Here is a 24,685-nt window from a genome sequence, read left to right on the forward strand (position 1 = left end):
ACTGTATTAAAAATTGAAGTCTTTCAAATTTATTCAAATACCTTCAACTGTCTCATGCTGTGTAAGGGTCAAATCCAAGGAGTTCATTTGGATGGGGGAAAAAAAAAACATGTCCAAAAGACATATCACCTTTTCTACTTTCAACATGAAATAGATTCAGGCTTTTCAGTGAAAAAAAAAAAAAAAAAAAAGAATTAAAAGCCTGAGCTATATGAATAATAGGAACATATTTGTAATTGTTTCACAAGCTTGGCTTTCAAGATGTTTCTACAGAAGCTCAGTGAAAAAGAGAGTTGAAGCAATTATGCATTCAATCTAGATGTCAGCTGAAGTCATCCTGTCCTTTGAGACTTACATGAAATTAATATCACCACTATGCACATCTTAAATGAGAAGCTCAATATCCACTCTAAGATTTTGACACACACCTTAAATGTACCATCTCATGGTTATCTGTATTTTTAATTAATTATTCACATTGAACTTGTGTCTCCCCTCCCGACCTGACACGACTATTCTTTTCTTATTGTCCAATGCTACCTCATATACCAGCCCAGTCCCTTTATTTCGTAAAACTCTCTCCTTAAAAGACATTTCTGGAGCGCCTGGTGGCTCAGTCAGTTAAGCATCTGCTTTCGACTCAGGTCGTAATCCTAGGGTCCTGGCTGCATGCTCGAGTCCATGTTCAGCAGGCAGTCTGCTTCTCCCTCTCCCTCTGCCCCTCCCTCCCACTCATGTGGACTCTCTCTCTTTTTCTCTCTCTCAAATAAATACATACAAATCTACTTTTAAAAAGATGTTTCTGTGGAACAAATGGCTATTGAATTGCAGCAATTTACAATATTAAATTTAAAATTCTTCCAGTCATCCCTACCACCAGTAAATGTTCATTGTCCAACCTACCTCCCTTTCTTTTTCTTTCTTTCTTTCTTTCTTTCTTTCTTTCTTTCTTTCTTTCTTTCTTTCTTTCTTTCTTTCTTTTTCTTTCTTTCTTTCTTTCTTTCTTTCTTCTTTCTTTTTTCTTTCTTTCTTTGTTTCTTTCTTTTTTTTCTTTCTTTCTTTCTTTCTTTCTTTCTTTCTTTCTTTCTTTCTTTCTTCTTTTTCTTTCTTTCTTTCTTCTCTCTCCTTTTTCTTTCAACAAAAAGTTTGTTTCTCTTGATCCCCATAACCTATTTATCCCACTCCCTACTCATGTCCTCTCTGTCAACCACCAGTTTATTCTCTGTATTTTTTAGTATGGTTCTATTGTTTGTTTGATCATTTATTTTTTTCCTTTAGATTCTGCATATAAGTAAAATCATACAGTATTTATCTCTTTCTGTCTGACTTATTTCATTTCACTTAAAACCCTCTAGATCCATCCATGTTGTCATGAATGGCAAGATTTCATTCTTTTTTATGGCTGAATAATATCCCATCATGTTTGTGTATATATCTTCTTTATGCTTCTTTATCCATTCATCTGCATCTTGGACACTTGAGTTACTTCCATATCTTGGCTACTGTAAATAATGCTACAATAAACATAGGGGTACATATATATCTTTTTGAATTGATGTTTTCATTTTCTTCAGGTAAATACCCAGAAGTGAAATTACTGGGTTGTATGTTATTTAATTTTTAACTTTTTGAGGATCACTATATTGTTTTCCACAGTGGCTGCACCAATTTATATTCCCACCAACAGGGCACAAGGGTTCCCTTTCTCCATGTCCTTGCCAATACTTGTTATTCCTTGTCTTTTTTATATAAGCCATTCTGGCTGATGTGAAGTGATATCTTATTGTGGTTTTGATTTGCATTTCCCTGATGATGAGTGATGTTGAGCATCTTTTCGTGTAGCTATTAGCCATCTGTATGTCTTCTTTAGAAAATTGTTCAGGTCCTCTGCCTATTTTTAATCAGATTATTTGAGTTTTTTGGTGTTGAGTTGTATGAGTTCTTTAGGTATTTTGTATATAATCCCCTTATCAGATTTTTTTTTTCATTTGCAAATATCTTTTCCCATTCAGTAGGTTGCCTTCATTGTCCAACTTTTCTTCATAAAATTCTTCCTATATACATCTGAACTTCTCTCCATTTGCATGGCCCTGTCTCCAGGTATCAGGATTATCCCCTACCCCTTACTTTTTGTTTCTTCAAATAAGCATTAGCTTTCATGCCAAACAATTAACTGTCTCTTCATTCCATGGCCCTTTCCAGAGTTTCTTAGAGTTTCATCTTTCATGCATATGAGCAAGGTATTCCCTTTTAGGAAAAATTCATGTCAGTCCCCTAGGAGACAAAATATCAGTTATCTCTTGTGATTTTTAATTTTTTTTCTATGTTACATATAATCAAAGCAAACCACAAAGTCAAGAATACCTCAATGTCTACATATTTTTTTAAATAAATTTATTTTTATTGGTGTTCAATTTACCAACATACAGAATAACACCCAGTGCTCATCCCGTCAAGTGCCCCCCTCAGTGCCCATCACCCATTCACCCCCACCCCCCGCCCTCCTCCCCTTCCACCACCCCTAGTTCGTTTCCCAGAGTTAGGAGTTTTTATGTTCTGTCTCCCTTTCTGATATTTCCCATTCATTTGGGGAATATAAATAATGCCTACATATTTTAGACCCTTACAGTATAGTGTCAATTTACCCAATGATGCTCTAACTCTTCCTTGAATATTTTATGCTGATGGCCAACCTTCAACAGCCAACTGTGGTCACTTGGCCCATGAAAATGTTATTGAAGTTCATGTGAGCTCCTATTAAATACAAAATATTAAAAATGTGATCTTTTCTGAAAAAAATAACCAGATAAAAATCTATTTATATGAGGTATATAACAGGGAGTAGAGTTTTTTTAAAGATTTTATTTATGTATTCATGAGAGATAGAGAGAGAGAGAGAGAGAGAGAGAGAGAGAGAGGCAGAGACACAGGTAGAGGCAGAAGCAGGCTCCATTGAAGGGAGCATGACGTGGGACTCGATCCCAGGTCTCCAGGATCACACCCTGGACTGAAGGCAGTGCTAAACCGCTGAGCCATCTGGGCTGCCCGGGAGTACAGTTTTTATTTGCTGGAGAAAAAGAATATGTCTCACTCCGTCTTCAGTTCTCTATGATTATGGTTATATTGGGACAAAGAGCCTTGAGAAATAGTCCAGGCCCTTCCTCAGCCCCTTTCCCTACAGCATGACTGCTTTGCAAATTCTTAGTATTTGAAGAGGGCTTACAGGATACCAAATCTTACCTTTTATGGGATTTCTTACAAAATATTTTATAGACTCTTATTAGAAAAATAGCAGTAGTATATTTGGGAAATATTAGATATTAGAAAGTAAGACATATGTGAGTATAAGACAGTACAATGTCTTGCACATATTATATGAGTGCAGCAAATTAAATGTTAATTTCTTCCCACCTTTTCCCTTACCTCATACTGAGATGAACATTCCTCTTTTGAACTTCCATTCATTAAACACAGTTCTATCAAATAAAGAAAAAAGAGAATGTATATTTCCTCTTCGACACAAGAACACTTAAGATGCTTAAAAGACAACTGTGTCCCCTGTAGGGTTCCTTCAACATTGTTTCACTCACTTGACTCTCCTAATTTTTCAACTCTGTGTTTCTTGGATCCTAGGACTCACAAAGAAAAAATCTTTACACTTTGTCTGACCAGCATACAGTACAGTGAGGATAGCCTCTGCTTTGTGTTGACAATCAATTAGCATGCTGCCCCCCATCTTGTTCTTGCTTCTTTAGTAACCATGTCACATTGTTAGCCTAATCCCAAAAATTGAAGTCAACCAAATGTAGAGGTATGTATAAATTCTTTTTTTTTTTTTTTTATGGATTGTGGTCAGGCTGTATTTCCTCCATTCTGTGTTTAATGCACCACTTCTTTGAAGTACAGGAATGAACGTACATATGTATATACTATATATAAATATATATATATTTTTAAGTTATATATATACTGTGAAGTTTGCCCTCATAAGTCCAACCTGTCAAGATCTTTTAGACTTTTATTACCCAGATTTTGAGTTATTTCAGCTCTAATTTACCCAAATCTATGCCTTTTTCTTAACATGCCTATAGGATATTAAAAATATCATAATAAGCAAGATGGTCAACAGCAGTTTTATGACATGCTGTCTTAAAATATACCAGGATTTGTTTTAATCATGTAGAGTAAGACTCACAGACATGGAAATGACTGTCATGAAGGAAGAAGTTGATACTCACAGATCTCCAAAAGTAAGAGGCACAGCATGTCAGGCAGAGCCACACAGAGAAGCACCAGAATCACTCAGGAGGGAGGGGAAAGCATGGAGGTGAGCCTTTAGTGAGCTTATTGTGGGAAGTGATAAGCAAGCAAGGCAGGGTAAACAAGGTAGGCAGGCTTAGGATTGTCTAGTTGGAATAATTACCATGTGTTCTGGGAAAAAGGGGTGGTCTGTCTAGTACTTAGCCCTGTGGTGACACAGGCAAGTGGATAGTGTCCCAGACTGAAGGCCCCTGATAGAAGAAGGCAGGTGGGGATATAGGCTCTGAATCCACTGGTTTGCATTTGGAGAGGCCACTCTCTTGAAAGTGTTTGGTATCTTAAGAAATTAGCTAATCTTTGGGAAGGTTAGTCTCCTCCCAGTTAGCGAGGTCTCAGATGCCAGAGTGTTAAGAATGTAGAAAATGAGAAAATACAGTTAATCCACATGCCACTAAGGACTTATATTTGAGCCATCTAAAATAACCACTGGAAAAACAGAAGCTTCCCTCACACTGTGCTGTACACCACCAGGCGCTGTCTCAGGTACTTGCTATAAACTAGCTTTAATCTTCATTATTTCCACATAAGGTAAGGTTCTTCAATTAAAGATGGACAAAAATAAAGCAACTTGTTCAAGACCCACAAATGTGATAGTGGAATCCAAGCCCATCTGGCTCACAAACCCAAACTCCTTCTTTTGAACGGCCTCAACCATGCACAGTCTGGTCTGGATGCAGTTACTCAACCAACATAAATCTGATAACGTGATGCCTAGCCCATATTTGCCATATTATCCAAAAGGGTATCAAAATACATTTTACCAAAAATCTAGTTGCAAGTAAAAATGCACCAAACATAAAGCCCTACTTTATCACCTTCTCTTTTAATTCCTAACTTTTTAAAAAGCGACTAAAATTGGTATAAGTAATTTTTTTAATGATGAAGAATTCTTAATAACCAGTTCAAGCTTTATTCAAATTGTCTCCTCTGCTAAACACTTATATCATCTATATATATATATATATATTTGAGTTTGCAGGGATGGTTGCCAATGGTCCTAGTCTGTAGTTTAATATCCACCTTTTTCTGTAAAAAATAGGAAAAGGTTTGTTTATCTCAAAGCAGTTTCTGGCATGGTTCCATTCTTTAAAATACATCATGACTGAAGCCTGAATTGTTTCTACCATTTTTTTCTATACCCTAGGATGTAAGTTGTTTATACCAAGCAACTTGAACACAATTATGCAGCCAGTTGTTCTATTGGCATTATGGTTTTCCTCTCATTTCTTTGCCTCTGTTCCTCTTTTGGTTTAGGTTTTATTTTCTAATTATAAAAGAATAGAGTTATTTTTTTAAAGATTTTATTTATTTATTCATGAGAGACACAGGGAGGGAGAGAGAGGCAGAGACACAAGCAGAGGGAGAAGCAGGCTCCATGCAGGGAGCCCGACGTGGGACTCGATCCTGGGTCTCCAGGATCAGGCCCTGGGCGGAAGGCGGAGCTAAACTGCTGAACCACCTGGGCTGCCCAAGAATACAGTTAAATAGTAAAGAATATGGTGGGCTATAATGGGGTGGGCTCTCAAATTTTGCTATCAAGTATTATGTTAGCTGTTGATTCTGGATAGGTATCATTTTGCAACTAAGGGCTTAATCTTCTAAACCTAGTTCCTTTAATGTGTTTATGCTTTTATAAAAAATAATAATAATATTAAGGCATATTGATTGTCATCAAACATTTTACAATATCTTTTGAGATTAGTTTTTGTCATATTGGACTTAGAGATATGGCATATTATAATCACATCTCTCCTGGTAATATATCAGCCTTTCAATCTTAGTACAAATCCTACTTAGTCATGGATGATTATTTGAAGATAACTTCAATTTGATTTGCTAATAGTTCGAGAATTTTGCATCAATATTTGTCAGTGAACTCGTTTATAGAATTTGGGGGCTTTATTTGTTTTTTGCTTTTTTGTTTTTTTTTCCTTCCTGATAGGTGGGAGCTTTCTTGTACTGGTCTTTTTGTGATATTCAAGCTTAAGAAAATGAAGTGGATAACAATCTGTCATTTTCAATGCTTTAGAACAGTTTATGTAGCATGGGAATTGCCTTCTCTTTGAAATGCCAGGAGCAAAATCATTTGATCATGAATCTGTTATTGAGGACTTTTGATAATTTGTTTTATATGATTGCTCTAATCAAATTTTCTGCTTTTCCTTAATTTAATGTTGGCCATTGATCTTTTTCCTATACACTCATCTATTTAATGTAGTTTTTAAAAGATTTTTATTATTTATTTATTCATGAGAGACAGAGAGACAAGCAGAGACACAGGCAGAGGGAGAAGCAGGCTCCAAGCAGGGAGTCCAATGTGGGACTCGATCCTAGGTCTCCGGGATCATGCCCTGGGCTGAAGGCAGGCGCTAAACCACTGAACCACCCAGGGATCCCAATTTAATGTAGTTTTTAAGTTAGTGTAATGTGTATATAATATTTCCTAGAATTAAAAATAAATCTCTTATTATGTCCCCATTTAAAACATTTTTAAAAAATTTTCTGTCTTTTGTAATGATGAGATTAGCCTTTTGTCATTTTCATTCATATTGCAATGTTGTGTTTAAATAAACAATTCTCGGATTTACTAATAAAATATATTTTTTGTTTTTAACTCATTAAAAATCTCTCTTTATAATTATTACATGATCTCCATTTTTTTTAGTTTTATTTTGTGGTTATTTTCTAACATATTGAGTTGATTGTTAAATTCCTTTATTTTATTATTATTTTAATAACGAAAGTATTTAAGATGATTGCCTCTGAGAATTAACTTTTGCTGCCTCACACTACAATAATAAGCAATTTTTAAATATCCATTATTTTCTAAATAATCTATTATCGTAATTTTAATTTCTTTTTTATCCTAATAAGTTTCCTAAAGAATGTTTTAAATTATCAAATTGGGTCTTATTTTTGTTTTTTAAACTTTGGTTATTAATTTGCAGTTTGTTATATATTTTTTAAAGATTTTATTTATTTATTCATGAGAAACACAGAAAAAGAGAGGCAGAGACATAGGCAGAAGGAGAAGCAGGCTCCCCTCAAGGGGCCCAATGCGAGACTTGATCCCAGGACCCTGGGATCACGTCCTGAGCCGAAAGCAGAAGCTCAACCACTGAGCCACCTGGGTGTCCCTACAGTATGTTATATTGTGACATGACATTTTCCTGCTCAATATCTGATTTAAGAGTTTTATTTATGACCTAGAACTTAATCAATTTTTATTGTTCATTGAAATTTGAAAATGAAATATATGCCCTGAGTGTCGCATGCAAAGTTCAATCTATCCATGAATTAAAATTTATTATATTAAAATTATCTAGGTTTTCAAGAAATAGTTGAGTGTTTCCTGTAACAATCATATTCTCACCAACTTCTTATTTATCCATTTAACTTCTTATTTATTCATTTAACAAGTGAGCCTGGCACCTTTTCAGTGCCAGGTTCACTTATAGGTACTAAGGACACAGTAGTGACACACTGTGGGAGCACTTCTAAGGGCAGGAGCTAAACACTGAGGCACTGAGGAAGCTAAATGAATAATCCAAGTTTGTACGGTAAGAGATACAGGAGTCCTTTCTATGCAAACATATACATATATATGCCCCACTTCTTAAATGTACATGGTAGTGCTTCCGTAAATACTGTGATTTCCGTACACCCTGATTTATACTTTATCATTTTTACTTTTTTAAATATTTTATTTATTTATTTGAGAGAGAGAAAGAAAGCATGAGAAGGAGGAGGGTAGAGGGAGAAGAAGACTCCCAGCTGAGTGGAGAGCCTGATGTGGGACTCCATCCTTGGAGTCTGGGATCATGACCTGAGCCAAAGAAAGCAGATGCTTAACCAACTGAGCCACCCAGGCACCCCATCGTTTTTTTAATTTTAGTTTTAGTACATCTTATTTTATTGTGTCTTCATGAACCTTGAGTGGAAAAAACTGGCACCATCATCCAGACATTTTTAAATGACTTCAGCTCTCCCCTAATTATGTGTGGCTTATACTTTTATAGTTTTATGATTTTTTCCCTTAACAGTGAAGTTGTAGGTAAGCCATTTTGCTTCCCCCCCCCCCACCCCACTGCCTGTATACCTTACACCATCTTCCTTAAACACCTCTTGCACAAACTGCAGGTCCTCAAGGCTCCAGCCCTTACTCCAGTCAAGGCTCCAGCCACCAGTCAGTCCTAAGAAGGTGCACCGCGATGCTGTGCCCCCTCCCCTCTGTCCTGCATCTACAGTGATGGCTGTGGTAGCTGGCTTGGTTCTCGCCCAGGCACAACCCAGAAGTGCAGAGAATGAACACCCAGGATACCACCCTCCAAACCCAAAGGGTGGGAACTGATGGAAAATACGTTCACCTTTCATCTCGAGGTCAGACAGATATGAGACCCACCTCAAAAGTCTCCTCAGAAGCTTCCATGGGCTCCTGCATCATGACCAACTCTAATGTGTCCCTGTATGGACTTTTCCCTCCTTCCCTGTTTGAATCCCTCTGCCCCAAGCTTGCTCGTAGGGATGGCTTCTAAATGTGCTACCTGTCCCCAAGCCTTTGTTTCCAGCATTGCTTTTTGGAAAACCCAGGCTGAGGACTCAAACACCTTTCTTGCTCACCTTGCTCTACACACAGCTTTTAAATTTCTTTATGTTTTTTTAAAGTATCTTTCTCACATCTTTGTCTTATTTTAACATTTAGGCTACCTAACATTATCCTTATAGCCTGGTGCTGTTCTTTTGTATTCTCTTGATGTTTATTCTCCTCCTTCAATATTTAATATATGTCCTTTTAAAATATGAACTTGACTTTCAGCTATATTAGTTCCTTTAGATTCATATCCTTTTTTCCTTTATCATTAGAATAATTCTGATTATGTGGGGCTTATTTTCCAAGTGCTCAGACCATCTTATCTCTCCCAAGCTTTGTTATCTTTCAAGCTTCTTTTCCTGGGATCACACGCCCACACACATGATCTGATTATTTTTAACTTCCCTGTTCTGAAGTTACCTCTGTGTCTTTCCAGGCTTTCATGAATGTCACAAGATTACTTTCTCCAAGGTCCTTGCTCCTTTCACAACAGTACCAGTTTTGCCTCAGTGGACAGAATTAAATCGATGCAACCATTTTCTCCTTGTGACTTTCTTTACCATTTAAAATACAAAATGGAAGTAAGTCATGTCATGTCTTTAACAAGTTGCTCCACTTGTGAGAGATTCAGACTCTCAAGCACTGCCTGAATAGTCACAATAGCCCATTAGGTCAGTATCTTTCCCCTGGGAGTTCTGTACTACGTTTAAGGTACCTCTATATGGTGAGTTTAGAGCGTCTATAACACTCCTCTGCCATTAAAACACTTCTATCCATTTCAGCTTTTAGTCCACATTCAAATATGTGTCATTATGCTCCAATTGTAGGTTGAAGATTGTTACCGATATGCGTATCTTTCTTTACGTGGTGCTCTTCTTCTACAATTTCTATTAGATTAATTTTCTTTTCTGCAGGGTGTTCCCCCTCTATTATTACACTGTAGCCATCTTAAATCCCTCTCAATCTCAGTACTACTTTAATGAGATCATATATATTGGTGTATCCATATATATAACTTTGTATATGCATTATGTACAAATTATTCATGTTAATATATATATATATATATATAACCTTGTATGTATATTGCTTTTTACTGAAATAGACAGCCATATTTTATTATTGACAATGTTCAGAGTCTGACATGTAGATACCTGAGGTCCATTGATATTATTCCTCTTATATTTACTATTTTCTCATTGTTTTTCCCCCTGAGGCGCACATTTTCTTTTCCATGGTATTAATCAGTTGAATCTGGGCCTTCCTCTGCTTTTTTCATAAAATATTTATTTTTTAAAATTTTGATCACATTGGTGAGTATGTTTCCAGTCTCTTCCAGATGTTTGAGTAAAGTTCTCTATCATTTCCTCAAGGGAACATTATTCTTTTATAATGAGCCATGATTCAGAAAACCAATTTTTTCCCTTATTATTAGTGTAGTCAGTAGATTATTTCTCATATTCTCCTTCTAGTAATAATAAAAATAACAACTACAGTTATAAGTAATTGAATTTCTTTGATGCACCAGACTTAATGTTTTTTTATGTACATTATATCTAATCCTCATAACAACCATGATAGATGAGGACCCCTGACCCCTTTTCCCAGCTAAGAAGACTGAGTTTTCATAACTAGTGTGTGGTGGATCCACTATTCACCCTAAGTTAGTCTGATTCCAAATCTTTTTCTCTTCTCGCGACTGCAATGTATGTGCAGATTATGCTTCTAAAGTTGTTGTGTTGTCCCTTGGTTGCTATTATCACTAGGAAGAGAGAAAAGAAAAAAAAATTAAAGCCTAGTTGTTCAGTATCTCATCAGGTATTCAGATTCAATACCTGAATTCAAAGACATTTTCTATTTTTCTTTTAACTCTACTTTTTTCCGTCACGAAACAGATGAAATAAGTAGTACTCTGAGAATTTGGTGATGTATAGGAAAGCAGCACATTTTGTACTTTGCCATGTTCTATGTACATTGGCCATTCCTGTGGTGCTCACCATTATATGGCTTGTCCTCTTGGACCCATAGTGGGATTGACCTGAGCAGCATAGGATTGCTGTTTCTGCATGCATCATGCCTTGGTACTCTATAAGAAGCTTTCCAAAACTCTTAGGGAACTCTTTTGTATATTTAGTGCCCAGTGGTGGAAGTATAGGCAAAGATACACCACAAATGAGTTAATTAAGGGGAAAAATAGTTGAATATTATGAAATGATGTTTAAATAGAAGAACTGAAGTGCTTGGATGGCTCAGTTGGTTAAGTGTCTGACTCTTGATTTCGACTCAGGTCATGATCTCAGGTTGTGAGATCCATCCCCATGTTGAGCTCTGAGCTGGGCATAGAACCTGTTTTAGATTCTTTCCCTCACCCTTTGTTCCTCTCCTTCTCCTTTCCTCTCTAAAAAGAAGAAGGAAGAAGAAGAAGAAGAAAAGAAGAAGAAGAAGAAGAAGAAGAAGAAGAAGAAGAAGAAGAAGAAGAAGAAGAAGAAAAGAGAAGAAGAAGATCTTATAGTTTTATTCTTCCTACCTACTTGAAAGTTGAGGAAGTGACGGAGAATCATACTCTTACCTAAATGAGTGTCATTATTACTTCAAAATTCATTGACCTCATTTTTCCAGGAGTCCAGAGTCTGACACTGAATGATGTCTACACTGTTAAACTGAGCCCTCTTGTCAAGTTGATACCAAAAGTCGAAGAACCTTGATTCTTCTTATGGAACAGATTTTTTTCTTTTGAATAATGTTTAGTTTATTTTACAATTATGTACCCCCACTGTAGACTATTTTAAAGGTACATCAGTTTATGCAAAAAAAATTAAAACCCTTGCAATCTCACCTCCAAAATATAACCACATATGATTTTTTTATGTTCCTTTCTTTCTAATAATTCTTCCAGGATAAAATATGGCTCATGCTTAGATCAGAACAAGTTTTCATGTTCTTTTTCATCTAAAGAGACAGTTATTCCCAACCCACTCTATGTTTCCAGAGACTTTTAAGTTTATATTAAAATTCCAGTTAGTTAACATAGTGTAATATTAGTTTCAGGTGTACAATATAGCGATTCAATACTCCCATACATCAGTCTGTGCTCATCACAAATGCACTTCTTAATCCCCATCAACTATTCACCCCATTCCCCACTCATCTCCTTTTTTCTGTGGGACAGATTTAAAGGGATTTCCATGTGATTCTAAGTTTCACTGGTTACTAGTTCCATGTTCTTCAGAAAATTACTTAGACTTTCTGTGCCTCAACTTCTTTACCTTCTACAGAGCTGGACTTTAATGTCCACAGCTACCATGTAAGTCCACAGCCTCCTTAGAGTCTCAAATGTCAATGAATTGTGTTGTTTGCAAATCTGTGAAGATTTCTATGATGCTCTAAAAATCTCTATAAACTATATCTCTTGCTGCATTGTCACTATGATGGTGAAATGCTCCACTGGGCGATTACTTGTTTTGGGTAAGTATCTATATGGCCCCAGACCTTGGTCCTTCTGTCTCTGAAATGTTTGCTTATTGTCTTTTGCAGGATCTGCCTTCTTTGTCTTGTGAGAGCAAATTCTTGACAGCCAATAAACAAGTTATTGGTTTACTTTTCTTTCCAAAGAAAAGTGAAGTTAAGTTTTTGTTTTCCAGGTAAAACTGGAAAATATATCTAAAAGACACTAAGAAAATTTCCTAAGGTCATATAGTGACCCACGTAAGAAAGCCAGGCAAACTCAAGTCTTCTACCCACTAAATAATCTATTTTTAACCTCTACACTGTTATTCCCGTGGTAAATATATATTTGCAAATATGTTTATTTTTTAAAATGCAAATGGCATACTGCAAAGCAGATAAAGTTTAGAGGAAAATCAGGGTTTTAGGAGAATACTGGAATAAGATTTGGGACAATCTACATGGAACTTTGCACAGAGTTGCGGGTAGGATGATGTAGATCCTGGAGTTCTAAGGAAGAAGATTACAAGGGAAGAACAACAGCATGAAACAGGGGCAAGCTCTCTGAGGACAAAATCAATCAATTTTACAAATCTGTCTTAGAGTGACGATAGTTCTTAAAGTTCTTTTTGGGTCAATACCCAAAACATTTTCCAGGAGATATTTCTGTCATTTATATAATTAAGCTGCAATTTTCCTTTGTAGGGGAGAAAAACTGAAGTACCCAGCAACCACAATTTTTAATAAATATTAATGGATGAGGAGGGGAGAGAGGAATGGAGACAGCAATGGTGTTTGGCCTTGGGACATCATGCAGAACCCACCTCTTTAGTTTTGATATCCCCAGTAGACTAGATACTAGTTTTGCTGCATTGATTGCTGTTTCATAATATAAAATTTAATTATCTCTATTATTTTACAATAAGCTTTTCTGCCTTGGGGCCTCTGGCACAGGGTACGGTTAGTAACAAATCTAATAAATAAAGAAATAAAACACTTCATTTCCTTTTCAGAAGGAAGTTGTATTTTGCTCTGTATGCTTTGAGCTTACGGGAATTCACTTTAGTTCTCCCAAACACACTTGTTCTTTGGCTCAGAAAGGCTACCATCCAGGAGCTCTAGGACTGCAAGCCCCGGAAACCACTGTGCTCCCCTCAGCAGGGATCCCAGTAAGCAGATGGCACCTCTGCACATGCTCTCAGGGGCTGTTTTTCACTCTTCATGCTTTTATTATTGGATTCCCCCTCATTACATTTGTTTAGTCCAAGAAGCATAGAATTAAGAACCCTGACTCTGATTAATCCTTTACCCACTTACATTTTGTTTACTCAATTGTTTTCATTTGAGAAAAAGAATCAAATATTAGCCAGATGCAGGTTAACAGATAAAACACACAGCTTCTGAGAGATGAAAGGAGGTTAGTGAGGGGTAATTGAAGTCAAACACTAAGCATATTGTGCACAATAGTTTAGTAAGATGAGGAATCAATAAGATGTATTTATTATTGAGCTGTCCAGACCTTAGAGAATATGTAATTAAGAGTTTCCATCCAAATATATGCAGTAGGTATCAACATCATGCATTTAATAAGCATATTATAAGCATAAATGATGCATAATCACTAGGCCTAGTGCTATCAAGGATACTGAGGAATCAGAGACAAACACTCTGCCTTTAAAGGCCTAATAGACTGGGAGTAAATATGAGAGAGACGCAAAACTATCTCACAAGGCAGAATATACAAACTCTTGGGAAAAAAGGAAAAATTAAGTGTCCTGTCAAAAGGCATATTGGATCAGGTAAGGGATTAGAAAGGCCTCATGGAAGAGATGGTGCTTATTGTGGGCCTAGAAAAAATGATGTACTATTACACAGAACCAGCAGAGATGAATAGTAAACATGATACTTATCAAGGAAACAATTCCAAAGAGTGTATCAGTTTCTCTATCTATCTAAATGTTAAAAATTAATAACACATTGTTTTGAATATGTGAACAGGTGAAACTGGAAAGGAAGGTGAGGGGTGAAGGGAGCTCCAGGGCTCCCTGGAGGGGTCCAGGGCTCTCTCTTAACTCCTGGTAGCTATTGGCAATCCCTGATATTCCCTGGCTGTGGCTGGGTCACTCCAATCTCTGGCTCCATCTTCACATGGCCTTCTCTGTATGCAACCTTCTCTGAATAAAAGGTAACATTCACTCTTCTGCCATATAAAGTAATACTGATCTATTCTGGGGAATAGAATGTGGGCATTCTTTTTGGAGGCCACTGTTCAGCTTATTACAGACCGAATGGTAAGGATTTCTGAAGATAAGAATATAATTTGCATTTTTTTAAATAAAAGCTTGACCCTTAACTGACAGTAATATTTTTTTTTTTATTTCTACCTGGATAATTCTTTACTTCCTTTCATCAGAGGGAATTCCAAAGTATTTTCAAATCTCAATTCCTCAGCTTTCTATCTTATTTTCAGCAGATAACTTTGCCTCATAGTTTACAAGGAAAACCGAGTTTTCCAAGTATAAATAAGTTCCTTAAAATTCTCTATTACCTGCACCATTCTGCTTCATTAAACAAAGCATCCAAACTCGTCTAAGTATTTGGGATACATCTGTGAATTAAAACAACAACAACAAAAAAGGAAAAATTATATAAGGCGCATTCTGGCAGGAGGATAAAAACTAAATATGATAACAACATATGTACAGACAACCCTTGAACAACATGGATTTGAACTGTGTGGGTCCACTTATATGTATTGTATTTCCCAATAAATACAAAACAGTAGGGTAAATGTATTTCTCTTCCTTATGATTTTCTTAATAGCATTTTTCTTTCTCTAGCTCACTTTACTATAAGAATACCATATATAATACATATAACAAAATATGTGGCAATCACCTATTTATGTTATCAATAAGGCTTGGGATCAATTGCGGGTTATTAGTAGCTTGAGGGGAGTCAAAAGTTGTACATTGATTTTCAATAGTACAGAGATCGGTGTCCCTAACTGACCCACATTGTTCATAGGTCAACTGTACTATGGAAAAAAGCAAAAGCCATAATAAAGAGCAGATATTAAACTTGGAGTTAGGTTAGGCCTTGCTGTGAATGTAAAATCTGAGCAGACTTGAAGGAGGTGATGGACTTAGCTGGCAAAGATGAAGCAAAAGCACTCAGATCCAGGGAAGAGACAGAGCAAAAGCCTATGATGGAAGAATGCCTGGTGTCTTAAAGAACCAAAGAAGAGGCCAACATAGCTGAAGCAGAGTAAGCAAGGTGAAGAGTGGTAGTGATGTAGTCCAGAAGGTAAGGGGGTGAAAGAAGGGAGATCATGCAAAGTCTCACCAATTGAAAGCACTTGGGATATTACTGTGACAAAAATGGAAAGACACTCCAGAATTGTAAAAAAAAAAAAAAAAAAAAAAAAAAAAGGAGTGATATGATCTGACATTGAATTTTAATGAGCACCTCTGGCTTCTGAGTTAGGGTAGACTTCGAGGGTAGAGGGGAGACAGGCACAGAAGCAGAGAGCTTGGTTAGGATGCAGTTACAGTAAATTTGGTGATAGCCGATCATGATTCAGACTTGGGTCATAGCTATAAAGGTGGTGAGAAATAGCTGGGTGTAAGATATATTTTGAATAGAGACAACAGAAGTTGCTGATAAAGTGCTAGAAAAAGAAGGGTTCTGAATGGCTTGAGCAATGAGAAAGAGTTGTTTTCATCAAAGATGGGGAAGACCAGGGTGGAGCAGATGTGGAGGTGGGTGGAATATGTCAGTAGTTAAGTTATGGACACAGTGAGCTTGAGGGATCTATTAAATAACATAATAAATGTATTATTATAAAATAATAACTATTGTAAAATATAATAGAGGGGTCTATATTCAATAAATAATTGTATACAACAAATGTACAATGTGTATACAAATACGACTGTATTGAATACAATAGATATTTATACATCTTATTAAACTAGAAAAACGAATCTAGATATATAAATCTTGAATTTGGGAGACAATTCTGGACTGGAGATACAACTTCCATATCTCTCTAAATCCTTATCCATGAGTCCCTTGTCCTTTCTGGGCAGTGAGAAGAGGTGAATACCCTTCCCAAACCTACCATGTAACCTATGCCCTTGATTCCACCTTTCACATGTCCTCTACAATTTCTTCCTTTTCACAATCTCTTTTTTTCTTTTGAATCATAAGGGTCTCATTCTACTTTACCTCTCCCCCCCTCCATTCTCCAAATCAACTAGAGCCCTTTCTATCCAAATCCACACCTCTTTACTCATGTAAATAGAAAGTTTTTAGACCTCTCTCTTTCTTGCTTCACCCTCTTGCCTTTCTTCCATCTTTCAAGGTCCAAAGCCTTGAAAGAGCTGTCTCTAACTGGCATCTCTAATTTGCTGATTGCATTTCATAGCATCGCCCCCCTGGAGGCCTTCCTGTACTCCAAGATATCCACTTCTCACCATGATTTTTCTGTAACCAAGATCAAATTGGGAATATGACAAATAGCAGCCAATTATCTCCTTTCTCCAGTCCTCATACATTAAGAGGAAGACGTAGGTGTGGTCCAAAGCAGTACCAATATTTCAAAATTAGGTTTCAACATTTTAGAATCAACTGAGGGAATCTTAATATCTCTCCTATTGGCTCACATTGTTCCAGCTCCAGTCACCTCCTTGCTAGTTTTCAAATACTCCAAGATTTGGCCTCAGTGCCTTTGAATATGCTATCCTGGCACTCATCTTCCCCCAGACACTCACATAGTTCACTCCCTCAGTTCACACAGGTCTTTGCTCACATATGCACACACCAGAAAGTCCTTAACCACCACCCTTCTAAACTAGTACCTCTGTCACTTCCTGTTGCTTTACCTGTCTTTTTCCTTCACTGACATTTTTACTACCTAACATTTCATATATTTAGGTGCTTATTTGTCTTATCTGAGTCACACGCTGAAATGTAAACTCTGTTAGAGGAAGGGCATTCTCTCCTTTGTTTGCTGCAGTTTCCCTAGTATTTGAAAAAAGGCCTGGCACATAATAAGTTCTAATAATTATTTGCTAAATGAATGTCCTAGTGCTTAAAGGATATTGATAGATTCAATGGCTCTTATGCCCAAAGAGCTGGCAGCAAACGTGGACAAATAAATAGCATGAATATCTGTCCTCCTTTCCTACTCTCCCTGATGACCACTAGGACACTACATTGGACACTACACTACAGTATTGGACATTACACTATTTGCCACTGGAGTGAAAAAATAAAGAGAACAGCAGGGTTAAAAAGCAATCATTCTTTCCGCATCAAGTAATTTTTATAAAGGATCCAGAATTCCTGGTTAATCTGAGAGCAGCTCCTAAGGTGGGAGTATCTCTAACCTCTTTAAGGCTACAACAAACAAACAAACAAACAGGCCCATTCAAGAAAAACTGAGCTGACAAAGCATATAGCATCAGGATAAATTCCTTCCTGGTCACCTTTTCCTGCCCTGCATCCCTTCCAACCAGATTATCCCTCCAATATAAGAATTCAGGAGCCACTCCTACTGAAAAGATGAGTAAGATGTATTTTGATTCCACTGAGCATGGGGAAGCTGCTTCAAGATTTGGACACAATAGGAAAGGGCTACTCAAGGGCAGGGGTGGAGAGGCTCTGCTGAGTGTCACTAGAGGAAAAGAGAACTGGCAAGAGTGGAGTCCAGACGAGAAGAGATTTGGAGAGAGGAGGAGGACAATTCAAGGTGTACCTAAGAACCAAGATTATGAGATGGTGAGTGTAGAGGTCTCCTACTTATGGATGCCTTTTTCAACCTTCTGCTCTGCATACAATAAAGACTCTCTAAGAGCCTACACCTGATGCCCCCATGCCGATCTGCTCCTCACTTCCCACTGACATCACATATGAGCAACTGTTGCATGCGGTTCCTTTTCTCTGAGCTTTCATGAGGTTTAGCTTAGGTGGGACCATCCCACTGTGTTCATATTTTGTTTACCTACAATACTACTATATGGTACTGAATTGAAGAGCATTTGAAAAGTGGGATGAAAGGAAATGAAAGCTTGTCCTTACCTTGAATCACATATCAGGAGCTGAAATTAGATCCCACCTACTGGGAAGGGAGAGGGTCTGTGTCACCCAACAAAGCTCAGCCCCCTTGGCACATCCAAAGCCTCATATCCCTGCCCCCTGGCTTTGGCACCAGGGGTTCCACGGCTGTGCCCAGGATAAAAGCGCCGTCCCCAGCTTGCTCTCAGGCAAAGACAGCCTGCTTTTAATTAGGAGCAGTAGCCGTTGTTAGATTTGTATTTTTCTTTCCTTCTTTTTTTTTCCCTATGCTTGATGGCATGATGTGTGTTACATATTTAATTAAAGAGGATCTAATGAGTACTTCTAACAGCCCTGGGGTCAGAAGAGCCACTACAGAGATTCATGCAAATGAGCCAGGCTTTATGGCTTCCCTAGTGAGCAGCAGTGATGTTGTCCAAAATGGCAGAGTCTGTGGGAGCCCATCAGCTTTCCAACTTCTACAGGAAAAAACCCAAGGGGAAGCACACAGAGGGTGGGGACTAGAATTTGCAGACTTTGTGTCTGGGCCCATAAATAATCTAAATGTATAATAGGGTAAGTCTAAACTTTATGAAATAAAATGTGCTGAGGACCCAGTGGGTCAGTGGGCGAGGCCAGAGGGCAACCCAACAAGACCAAGACCCTTAGGAAGACACTTTTGGACATAGGAAGGTGAATCAGAGAAGAGTGAAGGAAGGAGAGGTAAAAAATGTGCTTGGACATCTGGATTTCATTTTATGCGAAATGGGTCATTAAATGTTTTTTGTATGCACTTTCTTCACTGTGCTCTATTCTTATATCTGTTATAGCACTGTCTTGTGATTTATCTGCAGACATATCTATATCCCTATTTGACTCTGAACTGACCCCTCAATAGTTAGGACATCCTATCTCTTTGCTTCCGTGATTCCTACCAAACTTCCTCCCTATGTGTACCAGATATCCTACTAGATTATAATTGCCTATTGAGTTTCTGTCTACTTTGCCTAATTGATTGAATTGATTTAGAAAGTTGATTGAATGGGTTTTTCTTCCCATATTATTTTTGTCATATTCATATTTATATGCCTAGCATCTACCACAGTGCCCAAAATATAGTATGCCCTCAATAAGTTATTGAATGAATGAATGAATGAATGAATGAATGATACAAATGTAATCAGTCTGATCTCAGGCCAGTCTCAGCATACTTACTGCATCCAAACAAAGACAGACTGAAGATTTGTCCCTGAAAGCATTAGAGGGCTGTTTCAGATTTTACTAAAAGTCAGTTACTTGGGCAATTGAAAAATGATGTTATATTGCATATTATACCATAAGATTTCTTTAAAATTCTCTTTAAGATATAGAATAAGAGTGGTACCTGGGTGGCTCAGTCAGTTAAGCATCTGCCTTCAGCTTAGGTCATGATCCTTGGGATCCTGGGTTGGAGCCTTGCGATGGGTTCCCTACTCAGTGGAGAGTCTGCTTCTCCCTCTCCCTTTGTGCTTCCTCCCCACCCTGCTTGTATTCTCTCTCTCTCAAATAAATAAATAAAATCTTTTTTTAAAAAAGATATAGAATAAGAAAGTTAATGCACTGTCTTTGATTGGATCCTAGTTTTGAAAAAAAATACGGAATCAGCTATTAAGGATGTTTTTTAGATAATTGGGGGATAGTTGGTATAGATGACATTCAGAAACTATTTTTGTTGTATGATAACAGCCTTGTCATATATTAGTTTGTCTTTGTGGTGGCTTTTAAAAATAGCTACAAAATCTTTCACAGCCACTCCATGCAGAGGAGGAGAATCGACGTCCCTTTTCTTGAATACAGGCATGTTTACACCTTCTGCGGCCAACAGAGTTTGGTAGAAATGAAGCTGGAAGGTTTCCAAAGCTAGACCAGGAAAGCCTATGCAGGTTCTTCTTAGTTCTCCTGGAATGACCATTCCTTTCCCAAGATGCTCCTTCTCAGAACCTACCTGCCATGCTGTGAGATGCCCAAGCCACGTGGAGGGGCCACATGTGGATGCCCCATTCCACAGGCCCAACTAAGACCAGACTTGGAGTCGTTCCTTAGGTTTATCTGCAGAATCCTCCAGATAATTCCAGCCTCCAGACATTTGAATATTCCTAACTGAAATCCCAGATGACCCACAGAATCCCTGAGTATAATAAAATATTTGCAATAAAAAAAAAAAATTGCTACTCTGTGCTACTAAGTTTGGATGGGTTGGTTAAACAGAAACAATAACTGAATGGTCTTTGATATTTTTTGAAGACGCCTGCTTTAAAGAATTTAAGGATAAAGTGCCATGATATCTTTAGCGTACTTTTAAATGGTCCCCACAAAATGTGTGCTAAGACAGCAAGGTACATCAAGCAAATCCACAAAAACATTGGCAACTGTCAAATACAGATGGCGAATATGTTGTTCATGGAACTATTTTTTCTATTTCCTTTAAATTTTTTATGGAAAAATTTTTTTCAAAAAGTGCTTTTAAATACCTTTTTACCCAAAGTTCTATATTAGGAAAATATAAATTTCCCATTCACTCATCTCTTCGATCTCCCACAAATTTCATTGTACAACCCTCTCTTTGAATGGGTCCTAATTCTTCCTCCTTCTTCTGACAGCGGCTCCTATTGGTGGTTAGGCCTTTCCCGGTGAAGAGCAAGCAAAACTGGTGCCACCTCTTTCTTTGAGATCTGTCATTTTACAAAGCAGAGGAAGGAATTAGGATTGTAATAACTAATACTTTAATATGTTTTCTTACAAATCAGTGACATAATTTTTATTTTTTTAAAGATTTTTTTAAAATTTATTTATTCATGAGACATACAGAGAGAGAGAGAGGCAGAGACACAGGCAGAGGAAGATGCAGGTTCCATGCAAGGAGTCTGATGAGGGACTCAATCCTGGGTCTCCAGGATCAGGCCCTGGGCTGAAGGCGGTGCTAAACCGCTGAGCCACTGGGGCTGCCCAGTGACATAATATCTAAAAAGACTTTTAGAAACTACCAGGTTATTAAAAAGAACAGAACGGACCTTCACCAAATTCAATATGTATTGGTAAAACTAGGACAAAAGACTTCCCTGCATTCAAGACTTAAAGTTTCCAAAGCAATGCTATGGATTTTGATTCTCATCAAAAGAAAGCAAAGCCTTCTTCTAAGTCATTGTAGGGCAAATAAGGCCCCAAAAAGGAACATTTTTTAAAAAGCTCAGATCAAAAATGTTTTTCCCTCTATCCTGACTCCCTTTACTGTACAATCCACTCTTGAAGTTTCAGTGTGACACTCATCCTTTTTTCCCAGCTTCTGGTCACCCTCAACCACCTGTTGTTCCCTGTCCTCTTAAAGGCCACTGCTTTTCTGAGGAGCAGAACCAGGGTGAACCTTGGAATTTCAATCCTATCATAGACAAAATCTCATATTCTTTTTATTTTTATTTTTTGCTGAATAATACTCCATTTTATTGATATACCACATTTTATGTATCCATTCATCAGTTCTACTTACATTCTTGATGTTTTCTTTAAATACTCCTCCCTACCTGGCTACATAAACTGAAACCATTTTTCCCCTTGATGACACCAATTCCTGTATACCCTTCCCCAAAATAGTAATAGTTATCACAATAATAATGAACATGGAAGCTAATTTTTTATTAAATACTACATAGTGAGAGCATTTACACTACTCTCTTTTATTAATTATTTCAATCGATCTTCACAGCAACCCCAAGAGGTAGACACCACCTGTATTGCCCTTCTAGAATTGACACATGGTGTTTGAGTAGATTACTCATGACTGCTCATCTAGAAAGGGGCTAGAAACCAAGTAGTCTGACCAGGGATCCCTGTTTGTAACCATCGTGCATTACTCTCTCCTTTACAGTCTTCCCAATAAGCTTCATTTCTTCACTCCTCGCCCCTAACAACCCAGAGCCAGAGGAGGGGGCTGCTTGCACACTGTGCAGCATCCAGACCAGTGACCCTTCATCCCCAAGTATCTGCTCATCTTTGAAGCCTGTAGCATACTGTTATTAGCTGTAGTTCCAAGGACACTCATTGCGTCTTCCTTGGCTTCAGCATGTGAATCTCACTATATTTTGTGATGTTCCCTGATCCTTTATGCCAGCATCCACGCAGATATCTTGTAACTGTAGCATCTTTAGAAACTAGCTGACCTGTGTACCCTCATAGCCACACATCACCGCCACTCAGAACCCACTCTTCTACACTCTTCTAGGGTCTTGAACCTATAGCAGTTCCTTTCTGGCTTCTCATTCTTTCTTCTCAATGTCCCTTTTGCCTTTACTAAACTTGTTCTTTGTTTTAGCCATGAGTTTCAGTAAGCATGCATCCCTTGTTCTCTTATAACTCATCACCTCCGTTCTTAGCTCACTCCACTCCCTACTCACCTTAATGCTGATTCATTTCACTACCACCCTCAGACGCCTTGCTCTCCTTGCCATGTTTCTCCTTGGCAGTTCTCAACTTTGGGAAACTACGCTTTGTTTTTTCTATTTACCCTCCAAGGCTGTGAAATGCAACTGGAGAATTTCACGAAAACATGTTTAATCTTTGTTAACCACACGTCACATTCACCACAGCTGGACTTTTCATCTCACCTGCAGTCTTGTCACATACTTAGTTCCTATCAACTCCACATTCCATTTCCCCTGGAAGTTGCTTGAAATCTTGCTATTTCCTCACCCACTCAACCACATGTGCTCCAGCAGAAGGCTCCAAGAATATTTACACAAATCTTCCAGCCTAGAATGCCTTTCTCTGCTCATCCTTTCATTCAAAGTACTTGTACCAGAAGCAGTCCCCCACTTCTTTTTATGACCAAGCTTAACACTTAGGTTCTTTCCCTACCACTTTCTCCTTCTCAAAGATCTTGCCCTATCAAAAATCTCCTTGGGGCACCTGGGTGATTCAGTCAGTTAAGCATCTGACTCTGAGTATCAGTTCATGTCATGATTCAGGGTCACGATATTAATCCTCATGTCAGATTCCATGCTCAACAGGGAGTCAGCTTGAGATTTTCTCTCTCTCTCTCCCTCTACCCCTCCCTCCACTCTCACTCTCTCTCAATAAATAAATCTTTTTAAAAAATATCATCTTCTGTCTTACTGCTTAATCATTTTCTCCTTCTCTGGCTATTTTTGCTATTTACAAACAGGTTTCAATCACTTCTCACCCATAAAATAAAGTGTCCTTCTGTACTCTTGCTACCTTCTCTTTTAGTACCTCTAAGCTGCCTCCCTATCCCCTCACCAGCATGTGCCCTTGATCCCTCAGCAAACAGAAACTGCATTCACACCATAACCATCCACTCACTAGTCAGCAATGCTACAAGATGACTTTCCCTCATCAGTCTCCCAAAATGGTTCTCCTGAGGACACCAGTGATCTCTGAATCTCAAAAGCCCATCATTATTTTTTAATCCTCATTCCTGCCTTCTCTAAATAATCTAAAACTTTTGATTATGCTCTATGCCATGAAATTCTATCCCATGTGAATTTCCTTGTTTTCACACTTCTCTTTCTCTTTCCTATTCCACTTTCTCAAAAAGAGACATCTGAGATCAGTCTTTTATCTGATGGATATTATGATATCCCTTTCCTTTCCTAAGCTCCTTCAAACTGTCAGCTTTATCTAAATTTATACATAAATGCATCGGTCCAGCCCCTGCCTATTTTCTCCTTACCTCCAGGCTGGAATTTCCGGATTCTCCCAAATACCTGCATATATTGTATAGACATTTCAGACCCACCATCCAATCCTGTATCCCCAAAGTATTAAGTTCTTGCCATAACTAGCCTATTCCTATTTGTTGTCAAGGCCACTGACTTTGCCACAGCACTACCTCTCCTTCTGCAGCAGGTCCCTAATCCCTTGAGTGGCCATCAACAGTACATACAGTGCAGCTCTCCTTACACTGTGCCTCTGTTCAATGGCCTTCAAAGGGTCTCTACTGCCAACTGATTCAAATCCAGTCTTTTTGATCTGGCAGTCATCAGTAGAGATATATAAAGCAATGGTGCCTGCCTCAATGTACCTCTACATGCTCTCTAGGAGACTGTACTGATTAAAAGGCTTGGATTGTGTGGTCACATTAAAGCACCTTAAAATTCTGGTTCTGGAGGCACCAGGGTGGCTCAGTTGGTTAAGTGTCTGCCTTCAGCTCAGGACATGATCATCCCAGAGTCCTGGGATCTAGCCCCACTCCGGGTCCCTGCTCAGCGAGGAATCTGC

At 38.0% G+C, this 24,685-nt stretch overlaps 2 long non-coding RNA genes across 11 annotated transcripts in view; one reads left to right on the forward strand and one right to left on the reverse strand.

Annotated features, from left to right (window-relative positions):
• The window catches only part of LOC111095789, a 31,143-nt gene extending 10,562 nt beyond the window's left edge, over positions 1–20,581 (forward strand). Inside the window, exon 3 of the long non-coding RNA XR_005359071.1 lies at positions 20,204–20,581. This is a non-coding gene — a long non-coding RNA (uncharacterized LOC111095789). The remainder of the gene's footprint in view (positions 1–20,203) is intronic.
• The window catches only part of LOC102153283, a 93,658-nt gene continuing 70,827 nt past the window's right edge, over positions 1,855–24,685 (reverse strand). For 7 of the 10 annotated variants that reach the window (XR_005359064.1, XR_005359062.1, XR_005359061.1 and 4 more), the window contains 4 exons: positions 20,926–21,126; positions 3,424–3,476; positions 2,646–2,754; positions 1,855–2,274 (listed from right to left, as the gene is read on the reverse strand). This is a non-coding gene — a long non-coding RNA (uncharacterized LOC102153283). Of the gene's footprint in view, positions 2,275–2,645; positions 2,755–3,423; positions 3,477–10,237; positions 10,674–14,903; positions 14,964–20,925; positions 21,127–24,137; positions 24,540–24,685 lie in introns of those variants that run through there. The other 3 variants (XR_005359067.1, XR_005359060.1, XR_005359063.1) reach the window with 3 other exon arrangements.

This window comes from Canis lupus, chromosome 5, assembly GCF_011100685.1.
Source record: "Canis lupus familiaris isolate Mischka breed German Shepherd chromosome 5, alternate assembly UU_Cfam_GSD_1.0, whole genome shotgun sequence".
Lineage (NCBI taxonomy): Eukaryota > Metazoa > Chordata > Mammalia > Carnivora > Canidae > Canis > Canis lupus.